Here is a 22,030-nt window from a genome sequence, read left to right as displayed (position 1 = left end):
AGAGCCCAACACGGGGCTCGAACCCACAAACCGTAAGATCATGACCTGAGCTGAAGTCGGACGCTCAGTCCACTGAGCCACTCAGGTGCCCCTTATTTCTAGATATCTTAAGGTTTGGGGTTGGCAGATAAGAGCAAATACTAATGTAAATTAATGTTCCTCCCCTCTTTCTTACACAAAGACAGCATACTAGCTTTGATTTTTTTCACTTAACAATAGATCTTGTACATCTTCCCAGATCAGTACCTACAGAGGGACACAAGTTGTTTCCTTTTGCTGTCCCTGCTGAGTGGATAGAGCATTTTCTCACTGATTCCCATCCTCCACTGATGCTTGCTCCCAGAAATGTTTCCAGACTACCGGTGTGAAGGGATGGTAGACCTCCCTTGGCTTCAGGGAAAGCATTAGGCTGAGAAAACTTGTGTAGGGGAATTGCGCACCAGAGCTGCTCCAGAAATGCAAGCTGAACCGAGGGGATGTGGCTTAGGGCACAAAAAACACTACATAAACCCATACCAGGAAAGTGAATGGAAGATGTTTAATCTTTTAGAGAAGAACCTTTCCCCCAAGCCCCTCCCCATCCCACGTTGTTGGGGAGGAAAGTGGTTATTAGGTGACCTGTTGCCTTTGCACATGTGTTTAAGCCTCAAATGAATTTCCTGTCCTTAGCAGAATTCTCATTCCTGCCCTCAGTCATAGGACGCAGGCTCTAAAGCCTTTCTGGGGTTGCCGGGCAGATCTGCCTCTGTGCTATATAGCAGCCCCCTTGGAACTTATTCTGGGCTGTGGATTCCTTTGTTATGTCACCTAGTAACACTTTCTTGTTCCCTTTCCATCTTCTAGAATTTTGCTGAAATTTTCATCTCCCAATGGAGAAATGTCTATTCAGATTCTTTGCCCATATTTTAGTTGGGTTATTTGTCTCTTTATGTTTGGGTTGAAAATGTTCTTTATATATTCTGGATTCTAGTCTCTTATCCAACATATGATTTACAAATATTGTCTCCTATTAGGTGAATTGTCTTTTCACTTTCTTAGTGGTGTCCTTTGAAGCACATTTTTTAATTTTGGTAAAATCTTACTTTTTCTTTGGCTGCTTCTGCTTTTGGTTTCATATTTCAGAAACAATTGCCCAATCCAAGGTTATGATTTACACCTATGCTTTCTTCAAAGACTTTTATAGTTTTAGTGCTTAGATTTAGGCCTTTGACTAGTTTTTAGTTAATTTTTGTATATGATGTGAGAAAGGGTGCAAAATCACTCTTTTGCATATGGATATCCAGTTGTCCCAGAACTATTTGTTGAAAAACTATTATTTCCAATTGAATGGTCTTGGCATCTTTGTTGAAAATCAACTGACCATAAAGTGAGAGAGTTTATTTCTAGATCTCAATTCTATTCCATTGATGTGTATTCAATTCTATTCCATTGTGTCTCTCCTTACCCCACTACCACACTGTCTTGATTAGTGTAACTTTGTAGTAAGTTTTGAAAGTCAGAAGCTTGAGTGCTCCAAATTTATTCTTCTTTTTCAAGATTGTTTTGAATTATTTGGCTATTCTGAGATCTTTGAATTTCTCTATTAATTTTAGGGTCAGCTTGTCAATGTCTGTGAAGAAGTCAGCTATGATTAAAAATTGGCACTTTAACTTTTCTTAATATCAAAGTACTTGTAATATACCTCAGCAATGTTCATAAACAACATCTCAACATGAATATTGAGAATTATACACATATTTATTATTTATGTTTATTTGCTCAATAAAATTCCTTGAAGCTTCTGTTCAGAGGGTGGCAGTTGAAAATCATAGCAGAGGGGAGCCTGGGTGGTTCAGTTGGTTGAGCATCTGACTCTTGATTTTGGCTCAGGTCATGATCCCAAAGTCATGGGATGGAACCCTGCATCAGGCTCTGCACTGATGCTCCATCAAGCATGCAGCCTGCCTGAGACTCTCTCTCTCCCTCTGCCCTTCTCCCCTACTTGTGCTCTCTCTCTAAAATAAAAAAAAAGAAAGAAAATCATAGTAGAACTTTCTAACTTTGTGAAAGTCTATATATTTTTATGTTATCCCCGTGAAGCATAATAATATACACACCAGACTAACACAACATAGGATTCTTTTTATCTTTCCTATGTGATATTTTTGTTGCAGAGGATAAATGTTCACAAGATAGCAGACAGATTCCTCTTTTTTTGCTTAAACACAGAGTTCCAAATAAGACTGTTCAATAAAAATATTCTCTAAAGTCACTGTATTTCTCAACTACTTTGACATGAACCTTAAAATTCAATTCAAGAACTCTCACATTAGTACAGACTTTCTCTTTCCCAAAAGAGAATATCTGTGAATCACATCAAATCAAATGTAACACTTTTAAATTTATTATTATTATTTTATTTTATTTTATTTTAAATTTACATCCAAGTTAGTTAGCATTAGTGCAACAATGATTTCAGGGGTAGATTCCTTAATGCTCCTTACCCATTTAGCCCATCCCCCATCCCACAAACCCTCCAGTAACCCTCTGTTCTCCATATTTAAGAGTCTCTTCTGTTTTGTCCCCCTCCCTGTTTTTATATTATTTTTGCTTCCCTTCCCTTGTGTTCATCTGTTCTGTGTCTTAAAGTCCTCATATGAGTGAAGTCATATGATATTTGTTTTTCTCTAATTTTGCTTAGCATAATACCCTCTAGTTCCATCCATGTAGTTGCAAATGGCAAGATTTCATTCTTTTTGATTGCTAAGTAATACTCCATTGTATATATACACCACATCTTCGTTATCCATTTGTCTGTCGATGGACATTTGGGCTCTTTCCATACTTTGGCTATTGTTGATAGTGCTGCTATAAACATTGGGGTGCATATGCCCCTTCAAAACAGCATACCTGTATCCCTTGGGTAAATACCTAGTAGTGCAATTGCTGGCTCATAGAGTAGTTCTATTTTTAATTTTTTGAGGAACCTCCATACTGTTTTCCAGAGTGGCTGTACCAGCTTGCATTCCCACCAGCAATGAAAGAGATCCTCTTTCTCCGTATCCTCGCCAACATCTGTCGTTGCCTGAGTTGTTAACATTAGCCATTCTGACAGGTGTAAGGTGGTATCTCATGGTGGTTTTGATTTGTATTTCCCTGAGGATGAGGGATGTTGAGCATTTTTTCATGTGTTGGTTGGCCATCTGGATGTCTTCTTTGGAGAAGTGTCTATTCATGTCTTTTGCCCATTTCTTCACTGGATTATTTGTTTTTTGGGTGTTGAGTTTGATAAGTTCTTTATAGATTTTGGACACTCACCCTTTATCTGATATGTCATTTGCAAATATCTTCTCCCATCTATTGGTTGCCTTTTAGTTTTGCTGATTGTTTCCTTTGTGTGCAAAAGCTTTTTATTTTGATGAGGTCCCAATAGTTCACTTTTGCTTTTGTTTTCCTTGCCTCTGGAGATGTGTTGAGTAAAAAGTTGCCGTGGCCAACTTCTGATGGAGAATGGCACTACTGAGTAACTTCTGTGGGTTCAGCCCATCTCTTCCTTGTGAAACTTCTTCAGTGATTTATACTAATCACTTTGATCTGACCCAGATAAAGTGCTTAATTGTTGACCCATGGCATTCTTCCCTCACTACTCACCCTGTTATTGCCCAAGACTCCTGTGTTGCCACATCCAATGATTCACTTTCCTCTCACGTAACCTTTAGACACTGTTGCCTGCTCTCTGCCTTATGAACTTTGTTCTGTGAATTCTTTCAAGATATTATACCACCCTGGATCTCCCACTTCTAAACATATGGTCTCTCTTTTCTCCAGAATTCTCTCCTGTCTTCCCACCGCACCCAAAAGATATGTCTCAGCCACCCTTGTCTTGCTCATGGTTTTCATAATCATTCCTATCCTGATATCTTCTTCTCATCTAGTCTTGTTCCCCCTCTTGCCTACTGGGCCTATCTAGTTGGATATCATATCATTTCAAATAAAGTATATCTGGATACGGACTTACTTTATTCTCCAAGTCAACTTCCTTTCAACTTCATTTCTTAGTGGTAACAACCATTTCCCAAGGTCAGTTCCCTGCCCTTTCATTCCTTATATCTAATCAGTTGCCGTGAAGTTCTGTAGGTATTTTCTGGAAGAATTCTCAAACCAATTGATTCATCTCCATTTCTCTTCTTTCTACAACTTGTTCAATTACTTTTGTAACATCTTCATGAAGTCAAGAGAAATCTAGTAAGAGCTTTAATCTGCAAGGCAAGTACACACCTGGAGAGCAAGTTAGGCCCTAAAGCCTGGGCCAGATAAAAATAAGCCATTGATCAAGATTGAGGGCTATTTTCAGATGGTATCAGGAAGGACTGATATAGCCATTACCTCAATATTGTATTGCCATAACTCCCTAACATGTCTCCTGGATACTGTATGAGACTAATGTATTTTGCTCTTAGGCACTTCTGTACTTTTATTTATTTGGTTAGTCCGGGTTGGTGGTAATAGCTTAGTATTATCTCACTTAAAATTACTGATTTTTTGTCAGAAAGGCTTCAGTACCATGGTTAAACCAAGAATGGTCAAGTACAGGGAACTTTCCAGAACACTCGCTGAAAAGCGGAGGAGCGGCGGCTGCCCGAGCTGCGCCCAGAAATGCGCTCCTTCCCGCTCCCCCACACCGGCCTTGGCCCCCTCGCCGGCTGTAGAAAATGGTGAAAGAAACTAGTTACTATGATGTTTTGGGGGTCAAACCCAATGCCACCCAGGAAGAATTGAAAAAGGCTTACAGGAAATTGGCTTTGAAGTACCACCTGCCAAGAATCCAAATGAGGGAGAGAAGTTTAAACAGATTTCTCAAGCTTATGAAGTGCTCTCTGATGCGAAGAAAAGGGAATTATACGACAAAGGAGGAGAACAGGCAATTAAAGAAGGTGGAGCAGGTGGTGGTTTTGGCTCCCCCATGGACATCTTTGATATGTTTTTTGGAGGAGGAGGAAGGATGCAGAGAGAGAGGAGAGGTAAAAATGTTGTGCATCAGCTCTCTGTAACCTTAGAAGATTTATATAATGGTGCAACAAGAAAACTAGCTCTGCAAAAGAATGTGATTTGTGACAAATGTGAAGGCTGAGGTGGTAAGAAAGGAGCGGTAGAATGTTGTCCCAATTGCCGAGGTACTGGAATGCAAATAAGAATTCATCAGATAGGACCTGGGGTGGTTCAACAAATTCAGTCTGTGTGCATGGAGTGCCAGGGCCATGGGGAACGGATCAGTCCTAAAGATAGATGTACAAGCTGCAATGGAAGGAAGATAGTTCGAGAAAAGAAGATTCTAGAAGTTCATATTGACAAAGGCATGAAAGATGGCCAGAAGATAACGTTCCATGGTGAAGGAGACCTAGAACCTGGACTGGAACCAGGAGATATTATCATTGTTTTAGATCAGAAGGACCATGCTGTTTTTACTAGGCGAGGAGGGGATCTTTTCATGTGTATGGACATACAGCTGGTTGAAGCACTGTGCGGCTTTCAAAAGCCAATATCTACTCTAGACAACAGAACCATTGTCTTTACCTCTCGTCCAGGTCAGATTGTCAAGCATGCAGATATCAAGTGTGTGCTGAATGAAGGCATGCCAATTTATCGTAGACCATATGAAAAGGGTCGCCTAATCATTGAATTTAAGGTAAACTTCCCTGAGAATCGCTTTCTCTCTCCTGATAAACTGTCTTTGCTGGAAAAACTCCTACCTGAGAGGAAGGAAGTAGAAGAGACTGATGAAATGGACCAGGTAGAACTGGTGGACTTTGATCCAAATCAGGAAAGAAGGCGCCATTACAATGGAGAAGTGTATGAGGATGATGAACATCACCCTAGGGGAGGTGTTCAGTGTCAGACCTCTTAATGGGGTCAGTGAAGAACACTGATGGCATTTTATATGCAGTAGTGAACGAATGAAGGACTATAATCATAGCTCACTACTTGCTGTTATTGTTTTTGTTTTAATATTCAACTATAGTAGTGTTTTAAAAGTTAAATGAAGAATAAAAAATATAAAAGCTCAAAAAAAAAAAAAAAGAATGGTCAAGTACATACCTAAGTTGGTTTCCATGAAAACCAAAAGATGAGCAAAGAGGTATAATCCTTAACTTAAGATATTGTTCACTAGGTCAATAGAATAGTGTCAGGAACTGGAATTGAAGTAGAGCTTTCCAGAACCAGGGGAGACACAAACCAAAAAAATTATGGGCAAAAGTTTTTCTAAGCTTCCTGAGCTTCTCTGCTACCTGGAGAACAAAAATAATTTAAACCTTCACAATGAGCCTTATCTGAACTCTAGTCTTTGACTGCCAACAAGGCTGAGTGTCTCTTTCAGAAGAGTAGCTAACACTTATACAATACTTTCTTATATATATATATATATATGTGTGTGTGTGTGTGTGTGTGTGTGTGTGTGTATACACATATATATATACATATATTTATATTTTTAATTTTTATTTATTTTTGAGAGAGAGAGAGAGAGAGAGCAGGGGAGGGGCAGAGAGAGGGAGACACAGAATCCAAAGCAGGTGCCAGGCTCTGAGTTGTTAGCACAGAGCCTGATGTGGGGCTCAGACCCATGAACTGTGAGATCATGAATGACCTGAGCTGAAGTCAGATGTTTAACCAACTGAGCCACCCAAGTGCCCCTATATAATACTTTCCATGGGCTAGTGTATTAACCATATTTTTAATATTTTATGGTGTTTGACAAGTTGTGGGGATTGACTCGCTGAGGAGAGACTGCCCCTCCCAGGGTTAGCTAATTCCCAGAGATAATAAACAATTTGCCTGAAATATTACTCAGCCATAAAAATAAAAATCTTGCCATTTGTGACAACATGTATGAACTTAGAGGGTATTATGCTGAGTGAAATAAATAAGACAGAGAAAGACAAATACTGTATGACTTCACTAACATGTACAATCCAAAAACAAAACAAATGAGCAACAACAAAAAAAGTCAGAAACAGACTCATATAGAAAATAAACTGATGGTTGCTACATAGAGGGATGGTCAAAATAAGTTAGGAGGTTAAGAAGTACAGTCTTCCATTTATAAAATTAAGACACAGGATGCAATGTACAACATAGGGAATATAGGCAATAATACTGTAGTAATCTTGTATGGTGACAGATGATGACTACTTATTGTGGTGACCATTTTGTAATGTATACAAATATCAAATCTGTGTATATATTTCATAATGTATGTAAATATCAACTATGTTGTACACCTGAAACTAAAACAATATTGTATGTCAATGATTCTTCAGTAAAAATTTAAATTAAAAAATGAGCAACAAATCTGAAAGCATGTTTTGCATATATAAACCAACTAATCCCAAGTCCATACCCCCAGTCACCTCCTTTATTTAACGCCCCCCCCCCAACTGCAAACCAATAAACCCCCTGCCCTAAATCATCCAGGACTAAGTACCAGACAACTGAGACAGCTCATCAAAATTATTCAGACTAGCCAGCCCTAAGCAGTTTCCCTTGCCCTGCCTTGCCTTTCCTATGGAAAACCATAAAGGCTCTGGGCCAGGCTTCCCCTTCACTACTTTCTGCCTCCTAATCAACACTGATGCTTCCCCAGGTGGCCCTGCATGGTATGTTGTGCCTTCTCCTCTGGGAAAACATAAGTAATAAAAGCCCTTCAGTGGCACTAGTCTTCCCGTGTTTTTACTTAGTCATCTCCATAAATTAAAATCCCATGAGTATAACAGAAATCGGAGCCATTCTAAGTATTTTGCATAAGTAAACTCACTTAGTCTTCACAAAAATTCTATAAGGTATATACCACTATTATCCCCATTCTAACAAGGAGAGCATGAGGGTAAGTAACTTGTTTACAATTCTATGAGTGAGTGACAGAGCTGAGACACCAACCCAGGCAGCTTGGTGTCAGCATTATATCGTGGAAGTCCGGGTGTTCCACGTACTCAAGACACAAATCTCTGGCTTTCTCCTCACCAGCATAGACCTCCTACAAGGCCTGCCCTCTTTGTTTGACAACTTGCCTTGAATTAGTTATCAGAATGAGGAGCAGACACATCTGGGGCCTGAAAAGCATCACTGTTCTGATCCGAGGTGATTGGCTTGGGGTGAATAGAGAAAAAAACAACTAGTTAAAGTTGTGTAAAACTCAGATGCTACAAGAATGACAATCCGTGCTCTTTGTCTCTTGGATCTATTTTTTGTGGTAAGAATACAACACAGTCCCTTCAGCAATTCTAGCAATGAACCAAATGTTTATGTGCAGCAAACTACAAGTCTTCCAGTGTTTTCAGGGCATAAAGTACAAAATGGCACCAGTAGATGAGACTAGAGAGATCCACAGGAACCAGGCCTGGAATGTCTCACGTGATTTACAAAAATGCAGGTAGGTGATGGGAAGCCAATATTTCTCCTTCCCTCATGCTTGAGAAATGGGACCCTCTGACAGATCCTCCAGAGGCTACTACATAAATGGTCTCTTAGGTTATGTGAAATATAGAGTAAAGCTTCTATTAATGGCACTATTAAAACCTAACATGAACATTTGACTTTCTTTTCAATTACTGTGTTGGGCCAATTCCCCGAAATAAAATTGAGTCAAAAAAATACCGTTGTTGGGACACCTGGGTGGCTCAGCTGGTTGAGCATCCAACTTTGGCTCAGGTCATTATCTCGTGGTTTGTGAGTTCAAGCTCCACATGGAGTTTACTGCTGTTACCCTGTCAGCACAAAGCCTGCTTTGGATCCTCTGTCCCCTTCTCTCTGCCCCTCCCCTACTCATCCTTGCTCTCTCTCTCTTTCAAAAAACAAACAAAAACATTAAAAAAAAACCCAACACGTTGTTCTTTCAAACTCCAGATTGCTTTCACTAACTTACATAGCCTCAAGCATTGTATATATTATACAAAGACTTGCCAGCATTCAGTTTTATCCTGTAAATTTATGCTACGTCATCCTACACTCTTCAGAAATCATTATTTCATTCTCTTTTCTCTTCATATTTCCATCATTCTTTTCCCTTTTCTTGCCCTCAACCAATAATCTTATTTCTTTTAAAGGAAATCAGGTATGTGCCCACCACTAATCTACCAGCCCTCCAGCATCTGTACCTGTTTATTCTGTTGACCCTCAGATTATAATGGGTGGAATTGACATGCTCTTAACTAAGGACAAACCTTCACTTGTTTATTGATCTTCTCCTTTTTACTCAGGACTTGGCTCTTCCTCTCTCTTCTGAATGCCCCATAAGTTCAGTGACTGGCAGCTCTCCTGAGCTTCAGGCTTATATTCATATATCTGATTTCTCAATTTCTCTACTTGGATGTGTATCAGGTGATCTTAAATGTAGTATATCCAGAACAGAACTCTTGATTTCCTTCATCCCCTAAATCAGTTCCTCCAGTCTTCCTTCTCTTAGTTAACGTCACGATCATTCCCTCAGTTGTTTAGACCCCAACCAGGAGTCATTTTTGATTCTTTTCTTTCTCCCACACCCTCCATCCAATCTATCTGCAAGTTCTGCTGCCTCTAACATCAAAATATATCCCAAGTCCGGTAATTTCACCTCTTCCAACACCATCATCTTTATATAATCCAGTAGTTTTAATATATTCATAAGATGTGTTCAACTATCACCACTCTCTTTTCCAGAATATTTTAATCACTCCTAAGAGAAACTCTAAATCCATTAGTAGCCATTGCGTATTCACCTCTCTCCCTCATACTCTGGCAACTACTTATCTACTTTCTGTCTCTATAGATTTGCCTACTCTGCACATTTCATATAAATGAAATCATATAATGTGTGGCCTTTTGTGACTGGCTTATTTCACTTAGCATAACATTTTCAAGGGTCAACCATGTGGTAGCAAGTATTGGTACCACCATTTATTTTTCATGGCTGAATAATATTCCATTGTGCAGCTATATACCACACTTTACTTATCTATGCATCAGTTATGGTGTTTGAGTTGTTCCTACTTTATAGCTATTACTAAGAATGCTTTGAGAAAAATTCTTTCCTAGCTGGGTCATATTGTAACTCTGTGTTTAACCTTTGAAGAACTGCCAAACTCTTTTCCAGAACGGCTGTGCCATTTTACATTCTGACCAGCAATGCATGAGTGTTCCAATTTCTCCACCTCCTTGCCAACACTTGTTAATGTTTGATTTTTAAAATTATAGCCATCCTATAATGAGTGTGAGTGGGTACCAATTTGGTTTTGGTTTGAATTTCCTTAATGGTTGATGATGTTAAGCACGTTTTCATGTGCCCATTGACAATGTATATGTCGTCTTTTGAAAAATGTCTATTAAAATTCTTTGTCCATTTAAAAAATCAAGTTGTCTGTTGATTGCTGAGTTGTAAGAGTTTTTATATATTCTAGATACTAGGTCCTTATCAAATATATGAAGTGAAAATATTTTCTTCCATTATCTGGGTTGTCTTTTCACTTTTTTGATAGTGTCCTTTGAAGTCCAAAACTTGTACACATTAATCAAGTCCAATTTATTTTTTCTTGGGTTTGTATGCTTTTGGTGTTATAGCTGAGAAACTGTTGCCTAGTCCAAGGTCATGAAGATTTATACCTATGTTTTCTTCTAAGAGTTTTATACTTCCAGTAATTAGATTTAGGTTTTCAATCCATTTACAGTTAATTTTGTATATGGTATGAGGTAGAGGTCCAAATTTATCCTTTTGTATGTGGATATCCAGTTGTCCAAATAATTCTTTATTGCAGAGGCTGTCCTGTGCATTGTAGGATGTTTAGCACATTCCTGGTTTCTACCCCTTAGATGCCAGTAGCACCCCCTCAAACTTATGACAGCCAAAAATGTCTCCAGAAATTGTCATGTCTCCTAGTAGGCAAAAACAACCCTGATTGAGAACCACTGATGTATGTAATTGGAATTATCTTGAAATGAAGTGTGCAACCTCTGGGCTTGACTGTTTTGCTTAAAAAAAAATTTTTTTTTTAAGTTTATTTACTTATTTAGAGAGAGAGAGAGAGCATACAAATGGGCGAGGACAGAGAGACAGAGAGAGAGAGAGAGGGAGAGAGAATTCCAAGCAGCCTCCACGCTGTCAGCACAGAGCCCAGTGCAGGGCTGCAACTCATGAACTGTGAGATCATGTCCTAAGCTGAAATCAAGAGTCAGACGCTTAACCGACTGAGACACACAGGCACCCTGTGGAATATTTTCTTTTTTAAAGTAAAGTTATTGTAAAAAATATTCAGGTATACATAAAGAAGTAAAGAAGAGTATAAAAGACCCCCATATACTCATCACCCAGTTTCAACAACCTCTATTATAGATCCTGCTTTTCCAGTGGCCTGATTGTTTGACTTTCCCTGGCCTCCCAAAGCACATGGAGACTTCGCACAAAGCACATCATGACTTTGTCAGTCATGATGCAACTGGAGTTTAATACAAGAATTAATTAGACAGGTGATGGAAGCACTGAGAAGCCAGGTAAGGTATGAGTTAACCCAGAGATTGCCAATGACAGGCATCTGCTACCATGTTTAGGGACCACATGACAAAGGAAGGAAGTGGTGTTACAAGAGCCTAGAACACTGCTCAGAGGGATCTGAAACCATAGAAAGAGAACCTGTCCATTAAGAACTAGACCCAGAGACATTGAACACGGTAAGACATGGAGAATTACCCAAGAGTCTTTCTACTCACCTTCTCAATTCCTATTTTCTCTTAATTCTTCCCTTTTGCTGAACCTACCTGGAAGCCAGTTGGTAAAAGAAAATAGGTCATGTAGCTCCCTACAATACAAGAGAGAATAAAAGAATGAATCTCAGAGCAAAAAGCAAAATTATGCATCATTTGAAGTAAATTGGGATAAACTGAGCCCATTTCTTAGCCCGAAAGAGTGTAACTTACAAATTTATTATCCTGGTGTTCTCTTATCACAGATAGTAAATATTTTGTTGGCTATTGTGCGCATCAACTGGAGGCAAAAGATTTGACCACACTTTAGAAAATATAAACTGACCTGGGGTGACTCAGCAGTAGATAGCCCAGGAACATAAGTATCAGTTGCTCTTTTGAGGCTAGGTGCAGGGAGCAAATCAAGATGTCATTTAGTGATTTAATTACTAACCTCCATTCTATATCCCTTCTTATCTCCACCTTAGAAGATTATTATCAGAATTGTTAAAAACTTCCGGGGTTTGGCATAGACTGAAGGATCTAAATGTGTCTGGAAAGTCATCTTCTATCGGTGGCCTCTCAGACTTGGATATTGCTTTTGAACCTGAAAGTCCCATCTTTGTGAAAACCTGAACCCCTGGAGTCAGTTTGCTAAATTAGGGATATGTGAGAGTGGCTCATTGGGTCATTTTATCACCACACTCAGGACCGATAGTCTTGGAAAAACTGTTGCTTACAGTGTTTCATTTCAAAGAGCACAGGGCTTTCCTAGTTGGGTTGCTTATAAATCTTATAAACTCCTACAAAAATTCCTATCTATACTGTTCCAAAAGGAAAGAGTCTCTGACTTTAGGTAGAGATGTTATCTTTCATGTCTTCATACATTAACCAACATTTTGTGAGTACCTACTTCATGCTAGGCCTTGAGAAGAATACAGTAAACAAGACCAACACAGTGTTATGTTTTGTTTTGTTTTACTTTGTGCTGCTTATAGGAATTTAGACCCTGAGATTACAGCCATAATCCCAGGGGAAGAGACTCCTTCATGACCAACTCTCAGGATTCTGTGAACTTTTTGCTGAATATAACCAAACATAAATAGGAAACATGCTCAGTGGGGTAGGATCAGCTGCCTGGAATGGAGTCCATGACAATTTCTCCCTGGGCTTTCTAATAGTATCTACCCTTCTTCAACATACTTAATAGATATCTGGAGGAAATATGGACAAGTGCTCAAGTGATTTTTCTGAGTGGTTTTTCATGAGAAATGTCAATAGATACAACCTTCATTGACAAAAGTTCTTTGGGGTCCTTAACAATTTTTAAGAGTATAATAGGATCCTAAGACCAAAAAATTTGAGAACTGCTACTCTAAGGATCATATCTAGAAATAACATGGAATGGTTGGGTCATAGATTATGCATTATATTCAACTTTTGTAGATAATAACAGGTTGTTTTCCTAGTAGTTATACCAATTTATAATCTCATCAGTAATGGAGTGCTCTAGTTAAAGGTCTTGGCACTTTCTGTGATTCCTGATTTTTATTTGATTTGTAAAGGACTCCACACTATTGTAAAGGTAACTTAGATTTTTGGAAGGGAGTGAGGATGAAGTAGTCCAGGCTCTACCATTTAATAGCAGGGCGGTGTTCAACAAATGATTTAACCTCACTTTCTCCATAAGATTGTTTTTATGATCACATGAAATAAGGCACTTTAAGTAATAGAAGTGGGCTTAGTACATAGTAGATACTGTGCGTGTTTGTGCTTAATAAATGTTGGGTATCATCGTAGTCGTCATTATTTTTATGGCAATATGTAGGTACATTCTGAAAATGTGTGATCAGAACTGATATTGTAGGTATGCTGATGAAATCGGTATTCCATTTAGGCTTCAACTTACTTTTGGTGAGGCTGGGGGTGCAAAGGGAGTCTAAGAACATGGAATATATGAATGTATAGAAATTGAAAAATCAGGCCTCCTGGGGTGGAGAAATGGGAGTTTGGGTTTTCTTTTTTTATTTAAGAAAATGAAAGCCCGTATGGTGTTTTCATCCAGTTGAGTAATTTCCTTAGTCTAGATCCAGAAAGGACTCATTTAGGTTCCACATGACTCAGGAAGAAAAAGAGACTGATAAATTAGTAAAGAGCTGTCATATACTGAGTGCTTAACATGTGCTAGACACTATTCTAAGAGTCTTTTACCTTTTTTCCATTTCACTGTAAAACAATTTTATATATTAGGTATCTTTCTTTCTTCCTTCATTTTTATTTTTTGAAAGAGAGAGCACAAGCAGGGAGGGGCAAAGGGAGAGGGAGAGATAATCTTAAGCAGTCTCCATGCTCTGTGTGGAGCCCCACACAGGGTTTGATCTCACAACTCTGAGATCATGACCTGAGCTGAAACCAAGAGTTGGATGCTTAACCAACAGAGCCACCCAGGCACCCCATTATGTATTATTCGTAACCCATTTCACTGAGACATAGATAAATTGAGTAACTTTTCCAAGCCCACATATTTGTTAAGGTGTGGGGCTCGGCTTTAAGCCAAGGCAATCTGACCCCAGAGCCCTCATCTTAATTACTCCAATGCTCATTTGAATACGTGATTCTCAAAAACACATAGGTTGAGTGGATAGGAGAGACTAGTATGTATTTTAGTTAAGTCAATGAGCCTGTGAGATAAAAATGATAGAAATTATTTAGCTGGTGACTCAAGAGTAGCTTTCCTGAGATGATGATAGGAAAACGCGGACATAAACGAAGGCAGGTGTATGTTACTAGGCACAGGATAAAGAGTAAAGACGTACTTGGGAAAAATGAATCTCTCTGGAGATTATGTTCCAAGTCTTTTGGCAACTCTTCATCCCCCTGAGGATTTCACATTATAGAGTTGAACTCTCACTCCTTCCTCTTTTGATCTCATTAGTAGTTTTCCTTTTACAATGCCTTTCTTGGCAACCCAGTGAGGTAAGTATGTATTCTTATTCTCTTTCTTCAAATTAGTTAAGTGGTTTGCCTATGGTCACACTAGAAAGTGGACAGAGTCAAATTAGCCACGGTTATTGTCTCCAATTCAGTACTCTTTACATTCACAACTGGCATTCTAGAATACCTCCCTCTTTTTTATGCCACTGCTCCTTTTGCTTTTTAAAAAAAAATTTTTTTTTTTAACGTTTATATACTTTTGAGACAGAGAGAGACAGAGCATGAATGGGGGAGGGTCAGAGAGAGAGAAGGAGACACAGAATCTGAAACAGGCTCCAGGCTCTGAGCTGTCAGCACAGAGCCCTACGCGGGGCTCGAACTCACGAACTGTGAGATCATGACCTGAGCTGAAGTTGGAGGCTTAACCGACTGAGCCACCCAGGCGCCCCTCCTTTTGCTTTTTAACTTGTCTTTTTCTTTCCCCCCATAGTCTATTGCATTGAATTATTACATGCAGCAACAACAGGCCGTGTTCCGTATCCATGTCTGTCTTTTTAAGAGATCTTGATGATCTAATTCAAGTGTTTCTTGAAAGATTATTTGGATGTATGTTTCCTTACAGATGAATTCTCAGGTTTTAGACGTCTGAAAAAGCTTTTTTAATGGTTTCTTTGTATGGTTAAAGAATTGATTCAAGGCATTGAAAAAACTATATCATTTAAGACTCACGTGACTTTCATTTTGGCAGAAGAAAATCAAAAAGTAGTCGAACATGTTTTCCCTGCCTTCTCCTGTTCTCCCCTAAACTTAGGAAGACAAGGATACAAATCAAAGCTTTCTTTCAACCAAGTTGATGAAATTTGAAGTGTGGTTCGTGAGCAAACGGCTAAGAAAGAATTCTTGAGACGTCTTTGGTACAAAAAGGTGATTTTATTAAAGCACGGGGACAGGACCCGTGGGCAGAAAGAGCTGCACTGACGTTGTAAGGAGCAATTGATTATACACTTTTAGGGGTAGAGATAAAGTTAGTTTTTAAGGAGTTTCTGGATGCTGAAAGCACGGTCTTACAGGACCCTGAAGATTTAGCTATTGTCAAGATAAGGTTGCTTCTAGTTTTTAAAGAAGTGTAAACATTAAGGCATTAAGGCAGCCACAAATGTCTTGGGGAGTGTTACACGCCAGGTCTCTGACATCTATCAATGGGCTGCAGTCTGTAAAGGAGTTTAAACTACATTTTTCTTGCCTTTGTTTCCCTCATCAAAGTCACATTAATGAGTTCAAAATATATTTATTCACAGGTAAAATATATTCACTATTGGAACCTTGGATTTTGAATCTACTTTTTTTCTTGTTTTGTTATTTATATCATCCCTCCATGGGAAAAAATATTTTAGAAAAGGTTAAAATCCTTTTTTATTGCCTTCAACAATCTGTCCCCTTCTACCATAGGTAACCACTGATATTACTTTTGTTTTTGTCTTTCCAAACTTTTTTCTCTGCATTTATCTACATACATACATTTCCATGGAAAACAAAGTTATTCTGTAGTTAGTTTGGTAAGATTTTGTAGATTTTACATAAATGAGGCATGTTCTGAAATTTGCTTTTTTTTCATTCAACATTCTGTCTTAGGGACCTTTCCATATTAACATTATTTGTTTTAATGATTATATGGTATTTTGTGGGATGACTTTACCACATTTTATTTCTCCCTACTCATTGGCTTCTTATTTTTTCATTTAAAACAATGCTGCAACAAATATCTTTGTACATGCTTCCTCATGCACCTGTACAGCTATTTCTTTGAGGTAAATATAGAGAGGTAGAATCGCTAAGTCACAGAGTGGGTATGTTTTAAAATTCCAACACTTTATTGTCAAATTGCCTTCCAAAAGGACTGCAATTTAAACTATTAGCAGTGCATGAGGTCTCTTTTTCCAATCCTTAACCACCCTTGATATTTTCAAGCTCTTTCAATTTTGCAAATCTATTGAGTGAAAAAGCTATCTCATTGTTGCATTGTTTTGTTTGTTTTCTAGTGAGGCTCAGTGTCTTCTCCTATCTTTATGGCTGTTTTTCTTTTGTGAGTTGTCTGTTTATATCATTTATGCTTTTACTATACCAGTGGTCTTTTTCTCACTACCAATGTCACTTTTGGTGAAAATAAGTTTTGCATGTTGATGAAGTCAATTTGTGACTTTTGATTTAAAAAAATGTTTTTTAAGTTTATTTATTTATTTTGAGGGGGGTGAGGAACAGAGAAAGAGGGAGAGAGAGAATCCCAAGCAGGCTCCGTGCTGTCAGTGCAGAGCCTGACGCAGGTCTTGGACCTACAAACCTGGAGATCATGACCTGAACCGAAATCAAGAGTCAGACGCTTAACTGACTGAGCCACCCAGCACCCTAATACATGGCCTTTTTTGTCTGTCTTCTTTCACTTAACAGAATGTTTTCATGGGTTGTAGTATGTGTCAGTACTTCATTTCTTTTTCTTGCCAAACAATATTTCATTATATGAATATATCACATTTCATTTATTCATTCATAAGTCATGGGCATTTGGGTTGTTTTCATTTTTTGGCTACTATGAATAATGCTGCTATGAACATTTCTGTACAATTTTTTGTGTCATCAACTGTTTTCAATTTTCTTGTGTATATACTGAAAGTAGCTGAGTCTTTATGGTAAGTCTATCTTTAGCATTTCAAGGAACTGCTAAACTGTTTTCCAAAACAGCTCTACCATTTTACATTCCCACCAGCAACTTGTGAGCATTCCAAATGTTCCACCCCTTGTCAACACTCGTTATTTTCCTATTTTAAAATTATAACCCCCCTAGTGGATATGAAGTGGTATCTCATTGTGGTTCTGAATTCCATTTCCCTCCTGATTAATGTTGAACAACTTTTTGTGCACTCATTCACCATGTGTGTCTTCTTTGGAGATATATCAATTCAAATCTTTTGCCCACTTTTATTTTTATTTTTATCAACAATTAAGATTTTATTTTAATAAATTATAGGTCATCTCATTTATCAGAATAACAGTGAAACTATAGATAAATACTTCATGGTATGGCAAGACGTTCACTGGTTAGAGAAAAATTGGGTTACAGAGTAATATATAATGTATTATCCTATACATAATGTTATGGACTGAACCGTATCTCTTCCACCCCCAAATTTATATATTGAAGCCCTAATCTCCAATGTGACTAAATTTTTTATTTTTAAAATTTACATCCAAATTAGTTAGCATATAGTGCAACAATGACTTCAGGGGTAGATTCCTTAATGCTCCTTACCCATTTAGCCCATCCCCCTTCCCACAACCCCTCCAGTAACCCTCAGTTTGTTCTCCATATTTATGAGTCTCTTCTGTTTTGTCCCCCTCCCTGTTTTTATATTATTTTTGCTTCCCTTCCCTTGTATTCATCTGTTCTGTGTCTTAAAGTCCTCATATGAGTGAAGTCATATGATATTTGTCTTTCTCTGACTAATTTTGCTTAGCATAATACCCTCCAGTTCCATCCACGTAGTTGCAAATGGCAAGATTTCATTCTTTTGATTGCCAAGTAATACTCCATTGTATATATATATACCACATCTTCTTTTTTTTTTAAAATGTTTATTTATTTATTTATTTAATATATGAAATTTACTGTCAAATTGGTTTCCATACAACACCCAGTGCTCATCCCAAAAGGTGCCCTCCTCAATACCCATCACCCACCCTACCCTCCCTCCCACCCCCCATCAACCCTCAGTTTGTTCTCAGTTTTTAACAGTCTCTTATGCTTTGGCTCTCTCCCACTCTAACCTCTTTGCCACATCTTCTTTATACATTCATCCATCGATGGATAGTTGGGCTCTTTCCATACTTTGGCTATTGTTGATAGTGTTGCTATAAACACCGAGGTGCACGTGTCTCTTCAATACAGCATACCTGTATCCCTTGGATAAATACCCAGTAGTGCAATTGCTGGGTCATAGGGTAGTTCTATTTTTAATTTTTTGAGGAACCTCCATACTGTTTTCCAGAGTGGCTGTACCAGCTTGCATTCCCACCAGCAATGAAAGAGATCCTCTTTCTCCGTATCCTTGCCAACATCTGTCATTGGCTGAGTTGTTAATGTTAGCCATTCTGACAGGTGTAAGGTGGTATCTCATGGTGGTTTTGATTTGTATTTCCCTGAGGATGAGGGATGTTGAGCATTTTTTCATGTGTTGGTTGGCCATCTGGATGTCTTCTTTGGAGAAGTGTCTATTCATGTCTTTTGCCCATTTCTTCACTGGACTATTTATTTTTTGGGTGTTGAGTTTGATAAGTTCTTTATAGATTTTGGACACTCACCCTTTATCTGATATGTCGTTTGCAAATATCTTCTCCCATCTATTGGTTGCCTTTTAGTTTTGCTGATTGTTTCCTTTGCTGTGCAGAAGTTTTTATTTTTATATAGTTTTACATAGTTATATATATTTTATTTTATTTTTATATAGTTTTCCCAGCACCACTTGCTGAAGAGACTGTCTTTATTCCATTGGATATTCTTTCCTGCTTTGTCAAAGATTAGTTGGCCATTTGCCCACTTTTAAATTAGGTTGTTTGTCTTTTGGTTGTTGAGTTGTAAGCTTTTTTTTTTTTTTTTTTTAAATTCTGGATACAGTATCCTTATCAGATATATGAGTTGCAAATATTTTCTCCCATTCTGTGGATTGTCTTTAAATTTCATGATAGTGTCCTTCAATGCACAAGAGTTCTTTATTTTAATGAAGTCTAACATTTATTTTTCTTTTCTATTTCTTACATACTTTTTGCTTGTGTTTTGATATAATATCTAAGACTCCATTGCCAAATCCAAGAAATGGAATTTTCTTTTATGTTTTCCTCTAATAGTTATATATTTTAGCTCTTACATTTGAATATTGATTTTTTAAAATTTTTGTATGATAGGTCCAACTTTATTCTTTTGCAAATATATAACCAGTTGCCCTAGAACCATTTGTTTAGAATACCATTCTTGTCCTATTGAATGGTGTTGGCACTTTTGTTAAAAATCAATTGACCATAAATGTGTGGGTTTCCTTCTGGACCCTCAATTCTGTTCCATAGATCTGTATGTCTATCCTTTTGTCAGTTCCAGGCTGCTTTGATTCCTGTGGCTTTGTAGTAAGTTTTGAAGTTTAGAACTATAAATCTTCCAACTTTGTTCTTTTCTGGGATTGTATTGTCTCTTCTGGGGTCCCTTGCTATTCCATATGAATTTTAGAATCATCTTTTCCATTTCTGCAAAATAGGCAGTTGAAATCTTGATATGAATGGCATTGATCTGTAAATTTGGGGTATATTGCCATCTTAACAATATTAAGTTTTCAATCCATGAACACAGGATGCTATCCATTTATTCAGGTTTCCTTTAATTTCTTTCAGTAGCTTTTTATCATTTTCAGCGTATGAGTCTTGCACTTTCTCAGTTAAGTTTATTCCTAAGTATTTTATTATTTTTAATATTATGAATAGAATTGTTTTATTAATTTCATTTTCAGATTGTTCATTGCTGGAGCATAGAAATACAACAGATTTTTCTGTGTGATCTTGCATTTTACAACTTTGCTGAATTCATTAGCTTTAATAGTTTTTTAATAGATTCTTTAGTGTTTTCTATACGTAAAATTATGTCACTTGTGAATAGAAATAGATTTACTTCTTCCTTTCCATTTTGGATAATTTTTATATATTTTTTTCTGTCAAACTTTCCTGCCTAGAATGTCTTATACAATGTCGAATAGAAGTGATAAAAGCAGATATCCTTGTCTTGACCTAATTATAGGGAGAAGCCTTAAGTATAATACTAGCTGTGGTTTTTAAAATTTGTTTGTTTTTTAATTAAAGGGTGTTGGGGGTGCCTGGGTGGCTCAGTTGGTTAAGTATCCTATTTCAGCTCAGGTCATGATCTCATAGTCCGTGAATTGGAGCCCCATGTTGGGCTCTGTGCTGACAGCTCAGAGCCTGGAGCTGGTTTCAGACTCTGTGTCTCCCTGTCTCTTTGTCTCTTCCCCACTCACACTCTATTTTTCTCTCAAAATTAAAAACATAAAAAAATATTAAAGGGTGTTGGAATTTGTCAAATGATTTTTCTGCATTTATTGAGATAATCATGTGATCTTTCCCCCCTTTCATTCTCATAATATTGTGTGTTACACTCACCAATTTTCATAAATTGAAACACCCTTACATTGCTGAAATAAATCTCACTTAGTTATGGTGAATGATCCTTTTAATGTGTTGCTGGATTTGGTTTGCTAGTATTTTGTTGAGGAATTTTACGTCTGTATTCATAAGAGACACTGGTCTGTGTTTTCTTTTATTGTGATTTCTTTGTGTGGCTTTGCTATCAAGGTAATACCAGCCTTGTGGAATGAGTTAGAAAGTTTTATCTCCTCTTCCATTTTGAGGGGAGAGTTTGAGAAGGACTGGTGTTAATTCTTCTTTAAATATTTAATAAAATTAGCCAGTGAAGCCATCTGGTTCTGGACTTTTCTTTGCTGGAAGTTTTTAGGTAATTGATTCAATTTCTTTCCTTCCTATAGGTCTATTCAATTTCTCTCTTTATTCAGTTTTAGTAGTTTGTGTATTTCTAGAAATTTGTCCATTTCATCTAGGTTATCTAATTTATTGGTGAACAATTGCTCACAATATTCTGTCACAAGCCCTTTTGTTTATGTAAGATTGAAAGTAAAGTCCCCATTTCATCTTGATTTTATTAATTTCAGTCTTCTCTCTTTTTTGCTTGGTCATTCTAATTACCAATTTTCTTGATATTCTCAAAGGACCAGCTTTTGGTGTCACTGATTCTATTTCTTTCTATTCTCTATCTTATTTATGTCTATTCTAATCTTATTTGTCTCCTTCCTTCTTTGCTTCCTCCTTTCCTCCTTGCTTTAAGTTTAGTTTGCTTCCCTCCCCTGCCCAGTTCCTTAAGGCAGAATGTTGTTGATTTGAGATCTTCCTTGTTTTTTAACATAAATATTTACAACTATAAGTTTCCCTCAGAACATGCTTTTGTGCATCTCATAAGTTTTAGCATGCTGTTTTTGTTTTAATTCATCTCAAAATATTTTCTAATTTCCCTTGTGACTTTTCTTTGACCCATTAGTTGTTTAAGAGTGTGCTGTTTAATTTCTACATATTTGTGAATATCCCAGGTTTTCTTCTTTTATTGATTTCTACTTCCACTCCATCATTGTCAGTGAAGATATTTTGTATGAGTTCAATACTTTTAACCTTATCAAGCTTTGTTTAATGGTCTAACATATGTCCTACACCAAAGAATGTTCCATACACACTTGAAAATAGCGTGTGTTCTAGTGGTTACTAGAAGGGAGGTGAGTGGGGGATGGGTTAAATAGGT

The 22,030-nt window shown here is 37.5% G+C and overlaps 1 pseudogene; it reads left to right on the top strand.

Moving 5' to 3' along the window:
* Positions 1–4,676: 4,676 nt before the first annotated feature.
* On the top strand, positions 4,677–6,060 carry LOC109271162 (dnaJ homolog subfamily A member 1-like; annotated as a pseudogene).
* Positions 6,061–22,030: the final 15,970 nt, after the last annotated feature.

The sequence above is a fragment of the Panthera pardus genome, unplaced genomic scaffold, assembly GCF_024362965.1.
Source record: "Panthera pardus isolate Hobbes unplaced genomic scaffold, ASM2436296v1 HiC_scaffold_12, whole genome shotgun sequence".
NCBI classification, from domain to species: domain Eukaryota; kingdom Metazoa; phylum Chordata; class Mammalia; order Carnivora; family Felidae; genus Panthera; species Panthera pardus.
Note: the sequence above shows the minus strand (reverse complement) of the source record. Positions and strands in the feature narration are given on the sequence as shown.